Here is a 17,159-nt window from a genome sequence, read left to right as displayed (position 1 = left end):
TCACTGATATGAGGAATTCTTAATTGCAGGAAACAAACTGAGGGTTGCTGGAGTGGGGGGGGGGGTGGGAGGGATGGGGTGACTGGGTGATAGACACTGGGGAGGGTATGTGCTATAATGAGCACTGTGAATTGTGCCAGACTGTTGAATCTCAGATCTGTACCTCTGAAACAAATAATGCAATATATGTTAAGAAAAAAAAAAAAAAGAAGAAGAAGAAGAAGGTAGCAGGAGGGGAAGAATGAAGCGGGGGAAATCGGAAGGGTAGACGAACCATGAGAGACGATGGACTCTGAAAAACAAACTGAGGGTTCTAGAGGGGAGGGGGGTGGGAGGATGGGTTAGCCTGGTGATGGGTATTGAGGAGGGCACGTTCTGCATGGAGCACTGGGTGTTATGCACAAACAATGAATCATGGAACACTACATCTAAAATTAATGATGTAATGTAGGGGATTGACATAAGAATAAAAAAATAAAAAATAAAATAAAAAAATCACCTATGTCTTATACATTTTAAATGTATTAATAACTAGGGAAGAATTAAAAATATCCTTTTGGGAAACAACAGAATTTAAGACTACTAAAATGTATCATGATTAAGAGAACATTCTGTTGTCATAAATTGTATTTTCCAAAAGAAATGGCCACAACAACATCCAAATTCTTAACCACTCTGATATATTGCCTCTAGAAAATGGCATCCGGAATATAAAAGAGTGGTCTGTCAATTCAGACATAAATAAATTAAGACATACTTGACCCAAGAGGTCTCTCAAATATAAATATAAAATTAAATGCATATACATATCACAGAATCCAAGGCATACGTTGGTAAATGTATATGATTACATAACATTGTCATTTTACAATCATTATGGGGGAATGTTTTAGAATAGCCGTGCTGCTATTCCTCAGTGTGGAATAATACAATATGACAAAAGAAAAATGACAACTGTCTTCTCATTTGTTTCAGTATCAGTTTAGGAAATAATATTTATTTCTGTTGTACCACCATAGAATCTTGACAGAGTCCGTCTCCAAAGCAGAGGCTAGAGTCTGTGAGTGTTATTGGAGTGTTTAATTTAATTATATCCGTTATTTTTAAGTGGATTTCTTTGGGGTAAGAAGGAAGCCATATAAATTATTTCCTTTGTAGACTCATCATCAAAAACTATATAGGAATATAAAACCGTTTGTAGTTCTTGGCAGAATAAACTAAGACCTCAGAACAAATAGAAGACTTCTTAAGCCTTTTGTCTGTCCCCTGAGCTGAGACATAAGCAGGGAGCAAGCTCTATGTGCTAGAAAAGCATTACATAGCAGCCAGAGCTTTATGCCTTCCCTAATACATATGGAAGAGGCAGCTTTTCATGGAGGGAGTAGTGCTGCCATTGGTATAAGAGAGGGAATATGTTACCTAATTCTAAGCGAAGGCCAGGAAGGTCAGCGAGCGGAACGTACTTCATTTCACTTTTAGGACGAGCTCGAATGGTGGCAACTGTGGCTGGAAGCTTAGGCTTCAATTCAAGCATGACAAGAAAAATATAAACAATAGATAAATAAAAGTGAGACAGCAAAAACATGGGGGAAATCAATAGACTAGATGAGGTAGTGTTTGTTTTTCATTTAGTTTTGTGTATTAAGGGAATTGATTTGTCATCCAGACTATAAAATCCATGAGAGCTAATTAAATGCAAAACTTTCATTACCTAAATTTTCTCTCAACAAAGGATAGTATTAAACTCTCAGTAATAGTAACAGCCTAAGAAGCCAACAGAAATGGAATCAATGATCCAGATGCAGAAATAATATTAGAGTAGCTTAGGTGTTCAGAATTTCTTCTATTATTGAGGGATATTATCTCACATCTATTATACATTATTTTAAAAACAACTCAGGAGGAAAACACTGCCAAAAGGGTCTTTCAAAATATTTGTGGTTTTAGCATAAAATTTCTATATTATTACCAAGGCATTTTGAAGTAAAAAAGCTTACACCTCTCTGAGTATCAATTTTCATAACTTATGTCAAAATATATGTATTAGGCTGTATCATGTTTGATAGTAACTTTTATGTAGATATTGCCAATATTTAAAGTAATATACTAGACCTTTAGGAATTTTTTTATTTTTCAATATATATTATGAAACTTACGTTTCATATTTGATACAATAGCTAATAACGACTTTTTAATTAAGTTGTATTTTTGTTTGATTCAATGCTTAAAAATAAAATGCTAAAATGTTTAAGAAGATTTTATTTTATTTTTTATTTTTTAATGTATTTATTTGAGAGAGAGAGAGAGAGAGATTGAGGACAAGCAGGGGAGAGGGGCAGAAGGAGAGGAGAAGCAGGTTCCCCACTGACCAGGGAGCCCGACATGGGGCTCGATCTTAGGACCCCAGGATCATGACCTGAGCTGAAGGTAGACACTTAACTGACTGAGCCACCTGGGCACCCCAAGAATATTTTAGATATGCTTATAACAATGTGCTTATTATTTTTAATATATAAAATATGAAATGGTAGTTCAACAAATTGAACACCTACATATTAATATTGAATAAGGTCATAATTGTTGAAATTTCTAACTTCATAACCTTGGATATTATAAAACTAAATGTTGAGTTTTAGCAGACAAAATCTCAAGTGTTCAGTTGCATACCAAAAGACATTAATTAGAGTTGGGAAAGAAAAATTTAAAAACTAGACTAAGGATATCAACTATGTAGTTGTTATGACACAAAATAGAGGGGATATATTTTAAAAAAAAGCAAAGCAATAGATTATTCCTGAGGAGTTAAATAAAACTTCTCAGAAGAGGTGCTATTTAAGCTAAGTCTCGAGGAACAAATAGCTTAATCAGACCTATGTTTTAGTAAGTTAATTCTGACAGCAAGGTGAAGAATTTAATGGAGACTGAGAAGCTAGAGGCAATATATTTTATTTTCAACATTTTTAAATAAATAAATTTAAGCATCCTGATAATTACAAACTTTATTTTAAATATTTAAATAAAAATAAAATTTCAATGAACACCCATATGCACATCAAAAAGATTCAGTCATTTTTAACACACTGCCACATTTGCTACATATACCTGAAGCACCAATTGTAGCAGCATCTACTAAAAATAGGGATATTTTCTAAGTAAATGATACCATTTAAGCAATAAATAAATAAATAAATAAATTCTCTAAACAGTTGACATCCAGTCCATATTTAAATTTTTGTAGTTATCTCAAAAATACCATTTTTATGCTTTTTTCAACATGCACACGTTGTATACTGGATATCTTTTTAGCTTTCTTGAATCTAGAAAGAGACCATCCTTTTACATTTTCCTCATGGCATTACCTTTTGAAGAAACAAGGGCTTTTGTCTTGTAGAATGTCATGTAGTTTGGATTTGTCTGATTGTGCACCTGGGTATTAAACTGATCTCTCCATGTCTTGAATTTTCGAGGAACTGGAAGTTAGGTTTAAAGAACTGATTAGGTTCAGGTGAAACTTCATCTGGAGTGGACTCTTCACAGGTGACGTGACATCGGGAAACACATTAGGCTGGTGGACACTCTATTAGCAAAGCTACGCTATTGTGTGTTTAAGGTAAGTACTGAAAGATACCTTAAATACTTTAAATTTAATTTCAGCTTGTGAATAGCAAAAAAATGTATATGGTTTTATTCTAGCACTATGTGACTATCTAATGGTTTCAACATCTATTGATGATCATGGCCTGAATCACCTACTTATCAGGGGCTGCAGATGTTTGCTTTAAAAAAAAAAATCTGTTATCTTTTCTTTATTAATTAGCTGGCATTCTTCCATTAGAAGAGCTGTTCTCATCAACTGAGGATGAGAATTAGAGTTTGATTTGTTTCTTTTAATTAGCAATTTCCAGAATAAGGACATGATATTATAATCACTACAAATGCTGTCAGGTAAGTTTTTTCTGTCCTTTTTCTCTTTTTGTATGTAATCAATATGGACTCACAGTGTTTTTTATATTTATTCCTACATGACAGTCAATTGAAGACATTAGTCTTCTTGATGCTCAAATTGTCCCAAAATTTGCACATATGAACTCCTTCAAACTGGATCCTGTATCCTTTGTATATGTACTCACTACTCTTTGCTCTCTTACTTGTTCTCAAGTAAGAAATATCCCAGGATCTCTTTGTACCTTACCTGCCGCAGATCCCGTAATCAGTCATTATTGCCCAGTGTCCCTTTTACTAGAGAATGGACACTGGATTCCAAACTCTAGGCACGAGGTGAGATTCCTAAGTAAGGGCTCATAGGTACATTATTCCCTGTGTTCCTGCACATTTAAATGTGGTTTTCTGTAACCTTGATGACCAAAGGCAAATTCAACTAAGTGTGTAATCCTTAGCTCACTCATTTTATGAGTTTTGGAGATGTATTGCTAAACTGCTGTATTTTTTGTGCACGTTGTCCTGGAGATATATACTGTCATTGTGATTTTCATTCTTTTATCTATGATTTGGGTGTATGTATTTTTTTAACTTGGAGGCCCAAGGTATCTTATTTTATTATTATTTTCTTTAAAATATTTAATTCTCATAGTTTAATATCTTATATATCTGAACTGACCAATGCCAGTTAATACATTTTTTTTTCCTATAATAGTGTTTCTGAGTTTTGTGAGTTCTCCTAGTAAACCATCGAACCCACACCACAGGTATTACGCCTTTAGCACATAAATCTGAAATCAGAGACAGACTGAAGGGATATGGCACAAAGCAGTACGGTGTTTTTAACATATGACTACGTCTTTTACTCTCCGTCCAAGAAGGGGTACACTCTATATCTCCTTTACCTGAACCTTTAGTCTTTGCCTTGTTTGCATGAATACTCACTCTTGAAGCCCTCAGCCACCATGTAAAAAGTTCAGCCTCTAGATGATCACCATGCTGTGAGGAAGCTCAAGTCACATGTAAAGACCACATGTAGGTCACCATTCATAGTTGACTGTGGCCTATAAATCATCTCAGCCTAAATGACAGAAATGGGAATGAAGCATTAAGATAACTCTTGCCCTCTGTTGTATAAGTCACCCACAGCCATTTGAGTCTCTCAACTGAGGTCCCAGGTATGAAATAGAGATGTCTTCCCAGATGTGCCCTATCATGATTCCTGCCCAACACAATAAAATGGTGGTTGTTTTATGCCACTCATTTTGGGGTGATTTTTAAGCCAAAAACTGAAATAAATAACATCTGCTGCTACCATTAAAACTGCTTCCTTGTAGTTTTCTTGTTTGCATGCAGTAGTAAAGTGATATAATGAATTAAGAGAGGATTTCTCCTTTTACTTTCTCTGTTAGAGTTTCCACATGAGTTCACACATGAACTCTCTGTTCTTGAACCACCTTACTTACTCAAGAGAGAGAGAGTTATATCTGGCCTAAATCATCTTTTCTTGGCTCTTTATTTTTTCTAAACCTGCTGTCTCAATTATATTTTCCCTCAATTATGAAGTTTCATCTTTCCAGTGCCTAATCTTCTGAGAATCAAAAAAAAAAAAGAACAAAAGACTTGTAACTGCAGCCAGAATCCCTTCACTTTTTTTTTTAAGTGTTTCATCTATGTCTTGAACATTCCTAATCATAGGAGACATTTTTTTTTTGAGATTTGGCTATTTTTTTTTTTTGTCTTTAGGCAGGCATTCAGTATTGACTTAATATATGCAGCATAGTTATAAACTAATATCCTTGCTTATATAATTTCCCTTTGAATAACCCTTAGCAATTGGCTTTTTTTGAAATTTATTTTAGTTTTAACATTTAGAGTAGCAGCAAATTTTAAAATAAATATAAATATTGAAACTATTGAGTTTTAAAAATTAACCAGGCTTCACCCTATTCCTGCAAATTAGAAATGCTAATTAAAGAGAACCCATTTCTTACCAGATATTTCCATGTGTATTGTGTCATTTAATTTAGACACCACACTTCTTGCTATTTGCTATTATCACCACACTTTAGAGATGAATTTTACAAGGATTAAGTTATTGCCTCAGATCATATAATAAATGGCACACGTAGTTTGAATCTAAAATCTTCTGATTTTCAAGACATATATAAAACAATTACCCCAGTTCCTGCTATATCAAAAGCAGTCAAAATGTGTTAACTATCATTTATAATGTCATTATTCAAAACAATATAGCATTATGCATATTTTAGTGTCAGCTTTTCTAATTTTTCTAGGATTCATATAACAGGAAGTACATCATCACTCAGCCAGATGGTATTTCCAGCTGCACACACATGTTAATCTGCTTCTTTAGAAATTTCAACCAGTTTAGTTTCTCATACAGATACATATGTCTTTTATACTTTATACTTTTAACATTATACAATTTAATGCTTTATGAAATATTTAGAAATTTTACAATTTTACTTTAGTTAAACAACCAAAACTTTATATCAGTGTTCTACATTTTCATTTTATTAATGAGCAACATCCAGAGCCCAACTTCTTCTTCTTTCTTTTTTTAAGTGTGTAGAGGAAAAAAAAAAATTAAGCCCTTTATTTTTCATGAGACATCAGTTGTTCTTACTGATTGTACTTAGACGTTTCTTTTCTTTCTAGAGAACATGTTTCTTCTCTTTATGTACAACTGCATGTAAATTTGTTAGTTTTCTTAGAAAATTTTTTGAATCTTTCAATATTGCTTTCATTCAGAAATAAGGATCTCCTGACACTTAAATTTGTCATTATAAATCATGTTCACTTTCCTAGTTACAGTGAGATACTGTTTTTTTATGATTTTAAAATTAGAAGGAAATCTTAGCAAGTCAGTATACAAAGATAAATTCAGTGCCATTGCCCACACTGGTGAGAGGAAATAAAGTTTTAGGTGATTATTATTTTTTGTTTATAGATTAGTAATATTTCTGTGTAAGAAAACAAGGAATGTCAGGGCAAGAATGACTGATATGCATATGGAATCTTGAATGAGGAAAAATAAAATTATTTGGAAAAGTAAACAGAAGATTAAGAAAGTTTGGAAAAGGACAGAAGAGAGAGAACTGCCTTTCACAGAACTTTCTCAGACACTTGTGGAGAGGGGTAAAATCCTCTGAGGGGCGAACCTATCATTCTAGGCAGTGATCAGCAACAACGTCAACAGTGGACTGCATTAAAATGAGAGGAAATAGGACAAGATGTAATGCTGAAGAGAATCTTCCAAGAGGACATTTGAAGAGAAATTTATGATCCAAGTATTGGCTCTCTACCCCAATGCTGAAGAAGTTCATCCTTGAAATGTATGAGGGTTGTTCTTACTTATTATATTCCAATTCCGTGATCTTTAAAAATGGTATCCTAAGCTGACTTATATTTTCCTGTCTCATGCCCTGTGGAAGTTCTTTATTGTTTTAGGAATATTTACACTATACCACCCTGGATTTCATTATTTCTCTCTGATTCTCTGAGTGTTTTTATTTTTTAGTTGTGTTCTTCATAAGATAATCTTCCAAGGTCTCTTCTAAAAATTATTTTTATGAAGAGATTTAAGATGTTTCATATATATTTATCCAGTAATTCTATACATAGGAAATTCTCTTTAAATAACCTAAAATATGGAAGATAAATCTCTATGGCATCTGTCTATCTATCTATCCATCTATCATTTACTCTACCAAACTTTCTCATCAAGGTTTTACTTATGATACTGTAGCAGGAGGTTACACAGGAATATTTTTGTCTTAGTGTTTAAGTACCTCCTCCTTCTAAATAGAGATGCCATATGCATCTGTAAGAATACTCTGAATTAGGAAAACTGATTTTGCTCTCCTGACGTATCAGTCATCATTCTTCTATGTATATAAATATAAGAAATTAAAAATAATTTGGTTCTTAAAAAAAAAAAGTGGATGTCTTACTCCATGGGGAATGCTGTGGTATCTTCCCTTCTCTCCCTGTGTTCCAAATAAGGGATATTTTAGGAGAATGATTCATAGAGACAGCTGATGCACCAGATATCACTCAGCTGCACACACATGTAGGACCACCACATAGTGCTAACAGAGAAGAGTGCAAAACATGGTTTTGGAATGCGGCTGGCATTTTCGGAGTCTAGAAAGGCAAAGATGCCAAGTGGACCACAAGGAGAGTAGTGCAGCTCAGATTGGCTCAAAAGGTAAGCTGGCAAAGTGTGGTGACTTGAGCAGAAAGAGGCTATGTCAGGGGAAACTGCCAGGGAAGAAGCTGAAGGAGAATAATAAGTAAAACACATTAGACCTTGAGACAGGGCCACCCCCAGAGTGGCAGGGGCCCAGATAAAAATATTTGTGCATGGTGTGTGTGTTTCCCAAGTCTATAAATACAGTTTGGTTAAAGTGGTTTTACAAACTACATGATGTCATTGTCTTGTCTGAAATATTGTTATTTCTGGCTTTGTCATGGCTCATTTCTGCATTGGCAGTAAGACCTCAGCTTATATGCTACTGTGTTAGGCAGGCTCTAAGGTGGTCCTCAGTGATATCCATGTCCTGGTATTCGTGCCACTGTAAGAGATATGAGTGAGCCTCTCTGTGTTTATATTTGAAAAACAACACCTTGGAATCTATTTGGAACTTTTGAAGATGCAATTTTTTCTAAGTGTGAGTCAAGAAACCTTAAACATTTTTTTTAATCTTAAACTTTTTAAAATGAAGTTAGAATCAGACAAGAAATACAAATATAACTCCAACTCAACTTAAAAAACAAACAGAAAATCAAAACAAACAAAAAACTTATACTCAGATTGGGGCAAGATTATAAAAAGGAAAAAAAAAAAAAAGAACAGAGCATAGACCAGAGTCAACTATTTTGTGGGGAGATTATAATAGAAAACTCCTTTTTGTCTTATTTTTTTTTCACATGTATCAGAAAAATGGAATAGATTACATCACAGAGTATTCCATTGTTAAAACTATTTCACTGGGTAATTGCCATTCATCTTTTAAGATATAACCTTTCAGTCAACTGTTCACAAAGCCTTTTTGGCTTCAGATTCCATGTTGCATTACTTGTATGCTCTATATTCCTTGAACATTTCTTTACCATGGGCTTATCATTTTTATCATGTTTTATCTCTTTATAACCCCACTAGTTTGCACTAGGTTATACTAGGTTAAAAGAAAGGACCCAGCTAATTCACTTTAGTGTCCCCATGTCTACTATATCATAGATACTAAATTAAAAAAAAATGTAAAAATTGTCAGTCCTTTATCTTTCTAGTATGCAAAAAGGCAGGCCTAAGTGCCTAATATCAATTGAAGATCCAGAGAGTAGAATCATCTATGGAGAAAAAAACCACCCCCCACCCCCGGATAAGGTCTTGCAAGGATGGCTGTGCCTTAGAAAAGCAGGACCTTCTAGGGCAGTGGTTCTTAAGCATATGGGTCCTGGACCAGCCACATCCACAGAACCTGGGAACTTACTAGAAATCTAAATTCTGAGAGTCCACCCAAGAATCCTGGGGTTGGGCCACAAATCGGAGTTTTAACATGTCCTCCAAGTGATCTGATTTGATTCCTAACGTTTGAAAACTAGTGTTCTAGGGCAATGACTCATGGTATAGAAATATTGAAACCAATGTGAGGTTTTTCAAAATTGTCTGTGTGCCCTGCTTTCTCCAAGGCCTATAGGTTTATAGGTCACAGTGACAACTCATAAAAATACCCTGCCCTCTCACTGAGTGGGTTCTTCTGATAATTCCCATCATGTAGGTCTATCACATTCAGTTCTTCTCTCATCAGTAATACAATTTGTGCATTTTAGTCGTGTCTTTTCAGTTCAGTACAGGTGGCCTTTGGCAGGCAAACATAATACAAAGAATTTTCTATAAAACAAATACGCAAAGAAGTTTAAAATCAAGATTTGACCTTCACCTAACTATTTTAATAATATATCTGACAGCTGGTTTAATTTTAGAAAGACTGACGGACATAGTTTGTATGTAGGCACAAACAGAACAAAAATAATATTGAAATTAGTCATAACTTCAAGGTATAAAACATTTTTTCACCTATATGGTTGCTGAAAGGCATAAATGAGTTTCCTCAGATACAACTATCCTCCATAGCCATTAAATAGTGGTTTCAACATCAAGAGGCTTTTCCATTGATGGCAATGTGATAAAATATTTATGCTTCAAAATGTGTGCTTAAAGTTGGTTTACAATGAAAAAGAATATCCAGGTGATTTATTGTACCACATAATTTTAAATGTCATCCATTATGTTTAAGTGATGAATTTACCAATATGTGTTAATTTCTAAACTTTTACCTTATTAACAAGAGTTATTAATTACCTTAGAAATGTTGATAAAAGAAAGTTCGGAGACTAATTTAATTTATTGGAAGCATTCTAAGTGAAGCAACAACACATGTATATCTTCGTACTGTTTTAGCAAAAGCAAATATTTAAAAACTACCATTTAAAATATTGATGTTCCTGGGCGCCTGGGTGGCTCAGTTGGTTAAGTGACTGCCTTCAGCTCAGGTCATGATCCTGGAGTCCCAGGATCGAGTCCCGCATGGGGCTCCCTGCTCGGCAGGGAGTCTGCTTCTCCCTCTGACCCTCCACCCTCTCATGCTCTCTCTCTATCATTCTCTTTCTCTCAATAAATAAATAAAAATCTTAAAATAAAATATTGATGTTACTGACTAATGGTTTTTTTTGTTGTTGTTGTTAGGGAAGAAATAAGTTTGCTTCACAATTGTAGATTTCTTTTTTTAAAGATTTTATTTCTTTATTTGACAGAGAGATAGCGAGAGGGGGAACACAAGCAGGGGGAGCGGGAGAGGGAGAAGCAGGCTTTCCGCGGAGCAGGGAGCCCGATGCGGGGCTCGATCCCAGGACTCCGGGATCATGATCTGAGCCGAAGGCAGATGCTTAACCACTGAGCCACCCAGGCGCCCCACAACTGTAGATGCTTTTATCTTCTAATGTATTTTGACAGACTATGTTACCATCCTTTATTTTTTTTTCCTTTTTTTTTTTTAAGATTTTATTTATTTGAGAGAGAGAAGGAGAGAGAGAGAGCACATGAGAGGGGGGAGGGTCAGAGGGAGAAGCAGACTCCCCGCTGAGCAGGGAGCCCGATGCGGGACTCAATCCCGGGACTCCAGGATCATGACCCGAGCCGCAGGCAGTCGCTTAACCAACTGAGCCACCCAGGCGCCCCATATGCTACCATCCTTTAAATTAATCATGGAATTGTCTTTAATTTTTGTAGACCGAAAGCAAGTGGTACAGGCAGAGGAAGTTATTTAGAGACATTATTAGAATCGACACCTACTGTAAGTTAACCTGGGATGTTTACACATTATCTCATTTTATTCGTCTTTTTCTCTATATATTTTCAGTGTACAGTGACTATATGGAATTAATTTTGATGCAATGTCTGTGCATCAACTCAACATATTTCTTTGATTCTCTAAATATTTGTTTCCTTTTAGATCAAATTTACCTAGAAGACATATTGGAAAGTATTGAAATTGTATTTAATGCCACATGGATTTTTTAAGCCTGAAGTGAATTTTCACTTTCTCACACAAAATTCAGAGAATATAATATGGAAGAATGTCAATGTAAAAGTAAATCATAATATTTTAAACAGTATGAATTCTTTATTCTGTACACCTAGGACCAATATTTTATCACAGTAAAATTTTAGACACACAATAATCACCTACTGTTAAATGAACATGAAGATTAAATCCCTCATGAAAAAAACCATTAATTGCACATGCATTTCCCTGTTGATTGTATATTGCTTCACATTTCAAATGAAATTCTGCAAAGTTGCATTATTTTAACTACAAATTAAAAATAAAGCCCTTGGCAAGGTGGTTAGTACTCCTAAAACAATGGAATTTAGTTAATATGCTTATTGTCTATCAGTGAATTCAATATGAACTAATTTATAGAGTCTTAACTATTTTATCATTTCACATTTAATGCCCAATTTTATCCACTTTTATTTTTAATGCACAAAATGTAGACATATAAATATATTTCCCACAGCCTAGTCTATTAAAATATTATTTTCTGTACTTTTAGACTTTTATAATTAAAAATGCTTTCATGTGTAAACCCTATGTGCTTATTGCAGTAGGGATTTATACAGAAGTCATAATTACATTTTTTATGTGTAAACTCTGTTATATCTTATCTATGGAAGTTGAGTTTTTAAAATTTAAGTATATTGTATAAGTTAATGTGGCTAAAAGTTTCACAGTTAAAAGGCAAACTCATTTCACTCCAAATGTATGGCTCTTTTCCTATAGGGCATTATGTCTCTGTGCCTCCCCTTAGCAATTATACAGGTCACTAATTTAAAAAAAAAAAGCTAGGGGTGCCTCGGTGGCTCAGTGGGTTATGCATCTGTCTTGGGCTCAGGTCATGACCCCAGGGTCCTGGGATTGATCTCCAAGGAGGGCCTCCTGCTCAGTGGGCAACCTGCTTCTCCCTCTGCCTGCAGCTCCCCCTGCTTGTGCTCTCTCTTTCTTTCCTGTCAAATAAATAAATAAAATCTTAAAAAAAAAAAAAAAAGCTAAAGTCCCAATAAATGCAAGGAGAAGTGATTCTTTAAATTAAAGCATAAAAAAAGAACAAGTTTGAGGACGATGATAACATACAATATTTGGGCTGTTTCAGCTGGATGTATCTACGTTAGACCCCACTTCCAAATAAATATTATTAAAATGGTTGAAATATATTCACTACATTAAAGGTCAAAAATTGTTTGGATGTACAAATCTTAGAATATCTAGGTGAAGGAAGAAAACAGACTAGTTGAAATATTAATGTTTCATGTGCTTTTATAATGCTTCAAACTTCGAAGACCACCAAGAAAATAAAAGTTAGTAAAATTGTTGTTGTCATGATCTCTATTATAAAGTAATGAACAAGTATCAGGACTAACATGCAAAGTCTTGATACTAAGACTGGGGAATGCATTTTTCCATTGTGTACTTTTGAGTTGGGTCATATTATAAAACAAGGTTCTTGGGATTTTTAATATTGTGAAGCAACACAAATAGAGGGGTAAAGTGTGGAGGAAATTAAAGTTGTGTTGACATGTTTTTAAACTGATATACTTCCTATAATCCCATGGTTTAAAAAACTGTTGATGAGTAGCTGCCTACATAGAGATCAACAATCTGATGGAAGTTAATGCAGGGAAATTTACATGGAGAAAAGAACAGTAAAGCACATGCATTTGCACCAGATTCTTCAAAACACGCTAGTTGACACTAAACCACATCATAATCTAATCTCAAACACAGATCTCAAGGTATACTCAAAGGATTTCTTCCAAATTCATAATCCTGAATAATGTATTACCAATCTATAACTTTGCATCCTCTTTTCCAGAATTTAAACAGCTCTGAAAATGCTGTTCATCCTTCAATGGAGAAATGTGATATGGTTGACTAGAGTGCTGAGGTACACTGGGACTTACACAGAATACATGTATTTATATTAAGTTCATCAGAGCCCAACTGACTGCTTTATATAATAATAAAAATAATAATAATAAATGAAATATTTTTTGTGCTAGTTTCCTTTTCAACTTCAGCCATACTGTCCTGTGGAAGAATTACCCTTTCCCCTTCCCCCCTTCTTTATTTTCTCTTCCCCCCCCTTTTTTTTTTTTTTTTGGCTTTGAGATACTAAATGTTCTAAACTGCCATTTTCCTTCAAGTTTCCCTCATGTGAAATGTTTTGAAGTTTTTATCAATGTACAACATCTAATAAGAAATTTGGGTATATTTTTAAATTCAACAAGCCATTAAACAGAAGTTACGAGAATAATTATGCTTCTATTATCTTACATTTGTGTCTTGGTTTCCCAGTTAAAAAGTGAACTCATATACTTCATCTCATTTCATCACTGCACAGTCTAGTTAGCTTGATTAGTTTTTGCATTTTGCTTATACACATTCTGTACTAGGAACGCAGATTGCCTTATATATATTGCCTTCATCAGGAATATTAGTTCCTCTGCTGCATAAGTGGATGCCTAGTGACTATGTCTGGTAATTCAGAAGACAAATAGGCTGTAAGCACAGAATAACTGTGTTTCATTCCCAAAGTACCTGTTAGAGCAAAATAATCAGTAAATGCTGCTTGTGGAAAAAAAAAGGCATTTCATTTCATAGTCATTTTCATCTTTGAACACATTCAATAATTAAAATGGTGAAATGTAATAACATGAGAAAAATAATCTATTTAGCTTAAAAATTAAGAACCATAAATAAAATAATTCCACTTTGCATAGAGGATTTTTAAAACTGACATTTTAGTTTCCCAAGTAAGTCATTTCTAAAACATTAACAAGTTAAATGATGTCATCATAAAGAAAAAGATTATTAAAGATTAATTTTGAAAGCCTGATACTGCCGTAAATACTAAGAATATTTGCATTTGTTCTGAAACTGTAATAATGTGACACTAAACTGTAATAAGGATCCTCGTAAAAGTTGTATTTGTCAATATATTTTGAATGTCTACTATGTGCAAATCATGCATTAAACACTTTAGGGTTTCAAAGAAACGCAAATACTCAAGGAGCTTAATTTCTTTTTGGGAAAACAAATAATTTTTAAAAAGTAAAGAAAAATGCTGGTAAGTAAATATTTGTCAGATTTGAGGTGCACGCGATACACATAAAAAAGCAATTGATCAGAAATTGTATAGGATGACACAGAACACAAATTTTAAAATCTTGGTTGTATAGAGGTGAAGTCACATAATGGAAGGAGTTTTAGGAGGCACAGACTCTAGAGACTGATCAGACAAAGAATGCTTGGGGGAAAAATAACAAGAAGAAGGGGGGGAAATCGGAGGGGGAGACGAATCATGAGAGACTATGGACTCTGAGAAACAAACTGAGGGTTCTAGAGGGGAGGGGGGTGGGGGATAGGTTAGCCTGGTGATGGGTATTAAAGAGGGCACGTTCTGCATGGAGCACTGGGTGTTATACGCAAACAATGAACCGTGGAACACTACATCAAAAACAAATGATGTAATGTATGGTGATTAACATAAGATAATAATTTAAATAAATAAATAAATAAATAAATAATATTAAAAAAAGAAGCAGTAAGAGCTAAAAGAGACAGTTGGTCAACAATTTCAAATACTCTGGAAACTCAAATAAAATAGGGATGGAAAAGTGTCTTTTCAAAAAGTGATGTTGTGGTCTTTGACAATTTTAATTTTAGTTACTGTAGCTTCAAGTTCTAAAATATACATTTGGTTCTTCTTTTATAGTTTCCAGTCCTTTGGTGAAATTTTTTATATTGTCCTTTATTTCCTTGATCATCTTAACCATACTTATTCTAAAGTCTGCTTATGATGATTGCATTATCTGGATTACTTATAAATCTGTTCTTATTGACTGTTGTTCTTCATATTCTTTTGTCAGATAGTTTTGGCTTATGGCATTTCTGGTTATTTTTGTTATTGTTCTTGTTTTTGAACACTTTAATTTTGAAATAATTTTAGATATGCAGAAGAATTGCAAAGAGAGTAGGGAATGATTCTACATACTCCTTACTCAGCTTTTCCAAATGTTAACATCTTACATAAACACTACCTTTATCAAAATTAAGAAATTATATATATATAAATTATATATATATAGTAAGTGCCATATATATACAAATACATATATATATATATACACATATATATATATGCCATACCACATTTTAGTGGTTTATAGACACACACACACACACAAAATATTACACAGCCATAAAAAGGAGGAGATTGTGCCATTTGAGAAAACATGGATGGACCTAGAGGGATTATGCTAAATGAAATAAGTCAGACTGAGAAAGACAAATATCATATGATTCCACTCATAAATGGAATCTTAAAAAGTGAATAAACAAACAAAAAACAGAATCAAAACTGTAAGTAGAGAACAAATTGATGGTTGCCAGAAGGGAGGGGGTTGGAGGTTGAGCAAAATGGGCAAAGGAGAGAGGCAGATACAAGCATCCAGTTATAGAATGAGTAAGTCATGAAAATAAAAATTGGAGCATAAGCAATATAGTCAGTGATATTGTAATAGCAATGTAATGGGACAGATGGTAGCTATACTTACGGTAAAATGTATAAACTTGTTAAATCACTAAATTGTACACCTAAAACTAATGTAACATTGTGTGTCAATTGTACTGAAATAAAAAATTTTAAAAGATGGTGTTTTCCAGATTTCTCCTCTCTAAAGTTACAGCAATTCACCAAGTCCAGCCAATATTCAAAGAAAGGGTATTTAAAATTTATCTCCAGAAAGAAGAGTATTAGTGAATTTGTAAATACATGTTAAAGTTACCACATCAATTAATATATATATCAAGATTATTTGAGGGTATGCAGATCTTTGGTTAGGCTGGCTAATGTAGTATTCATCAGTGGATCTTACCTGCAGTACTCATTACTACGAAGTACCAATGGTGATTTTCTATGACCACATAGCTTCTATAATATTTATTTAAATTTTTTCTATAATGAAGATTTGCCCTTTTTCTCCAATTTCTTTATTTTTCAATAGTATATTTATATTATTTTGGACCCATGAATAGATGTGTATTTATTTGGTTGAGTTATAATGAGCATTATTTATTTTACTGCTCTAATTGTTCCAACTTTGGCCATTGGGAGCTCTTTCGGGGTTGGTTCCTGTGTCCTTTTGATATGCCACCAATTCTTTTTTATTTATTTATCTTTTTAAACACTTCTTTATGACACTACAAGATGCTCCATATTCATCTTGTCTTTTCCTTTCCCTAGCTAGAGTCAGTCATCTTGTCAAGGAATCCTGGTTCTTTTTGTTAGAGAATAACATTTAGAAACCAAGATATGAGCACTAGATATGTTCAATGTGTTCATCACTATTATGTTGTTACTGTTTGTTGGAGCCCTTCTCAAGAGAAAGAGCTAGCGTATATACATACATATACATAGATTCATATATATACATATATATTCATTATATGCAAAAAGGCAAATATAGTCTTTTGTTGAGGATTTTTGCATCTATATTTATAAAAGTTATTGTTCTGTAGTTTTCTTCTGGTGATTTTTATCTGCTTCTGATATTAATCTGTTTTCTAGAA

The sequence above is a fragment of the Neomonachus schauinslandi genome, chromosome 8 (genome assembly GCF_002201575.2).
Source record: "Neomonachus schauinslandi chromosome 8, ASM220157v2, whole genome shotgun sequence".
Classification (NCBI taxonomy): domain Eukaryota; kingdom Metazoa; phylum Chordata; class Mammalia; order Carnivora; family Phocidae; genus Neomonachus; species Neomonachus schauinslandi.
The sequence above is the reverse complement of the archived record's forward strand: the minus strand, read 5'-3'. Positions refer to the sequence as shown.